Here is a 1452-nt window from a genome sequence, read left to right as displayed (position 1 = left end):
TGTACCCATGTCAAGGAAACTGACTGAAAGAGACTATGCAGCTCACTTGAAAAGAGACTAGGCATCTCTCACTTGAAATGCTGCATACAGATCTAGGCAACAAAGGGCATTATGATCTATTCTGACCCACTGAAAAATACAGGGTATAGAATTTCACCTAGAAATTCCTGTACAAAACCCAAGAGTTTGTGCTTTCTGACTCATTAACAGGGCATAAATCTTGTCAACATTTTAAAAAGTGAACATACAACCAATGCTTTTTCTTCTGAATTTTTTATTATGCAGAACACAGAATGTACTTGAATGGATTTTTTTCCAAGCAGTTGTTTTTTTCTCCAGTGTTTTTACATGCATTGTTACCCTTTGTAAAGCCAATGTACCATCTGCTTCTCCTCGCCTTCCCTGCCCACATGGCATCCAGATTCATGTTATTTTCAGTGTAAAAAAAATTAGATATCTGGCATAAAATATTTTGGGGGGAGCCCATTTAAAAATTTCATTTAAAATGTTTTATCTACAAAAATCCAATATATATGTACATTATAGCAACATAGAGGCATAGGAACACAGTGCAATTTAAGACTAAGAGCTATGACATGGTGGTAATTCTGCCCAGGGACTGTGGAAAAAAGTGGGCCACCATTAGCTTTGGGGCTATTTGCCTAAAGCCTCAGGCTCCATGGAAGTTATTTAGGTCTCTCTCAAACCTTTCTTAGCCTCTTTCTGCAGTGATATCAACAGACTGGAGATGCATTTAGTTTAATACACCCCAACTAAGGGATTACAGAAATACTGGCTGAACAGGGTGAGATTTGGCAAAACAATTGATGTGGCAAAACAGTGTTTGGAAAAGTAAGCATTTCATTTGACCCAGAGTTTCGCGGTATCTGCATCAACCCCTGCCACATTGTTCAAAATGAAACACCTGGCTGTCCCCAGGTGAGGAAATGGAAGTTACCAGTTGCCACAGCTTCCCAAATGCTACAAGTCAACCTTCTCTGCCTCCTAATAATTCTTCCTCTCTTCCAGCAGCGCAGGAACTAATCGCCCACCCTTGCCAAGCAGAATTGCAGATGCAGAACGCTGCAGTGACTGCTTCTGGCCCTTGTGTATGGATGCCTCTTCTGTTTACTAAACAAACCTTTCTGACAACCAGGGCTACATAGAGTGAGCCTGACCTTCCCACCCCCAAGAAAACAGCATTACATATTGCTTAATTAAGATAATATCTGCAGGTTAAAAATCATGTATTCTTCAAGGTCAGTTTAATATTAATGCTTCATACCAAAAAGAATCACAGTTTAAGGCCTTTTTATAAATGTGTACTGTACAGTGCAGTCATCCCTCTAGTGCCCAACCCTTTTCTGGGACACAGATGAAACAAAACAACTCTAACCTCAGGACAAATCCCCTTTTTTTTTTTAAAGTAAAGAAATGAAATGTAGTGTTCCT

Source organism: Gavialis gangeticus, unplaced genomic scaffold (genome assembly GCF_001723915.1).
Source record: "Gavialis gangeticus isolate Ggan-Ray unplaced genomic scaffold, GavGan_comp1, whole genome shotgun sequence".
Lineage (NCBI taxonomy): Eukaryota > Metazoa > Chordata > Crocodylia > Gavialidae > Gavialis > Gavialis gangeticus.
This window is presented reverse-complemented; position numbering follows the sequence as displayed.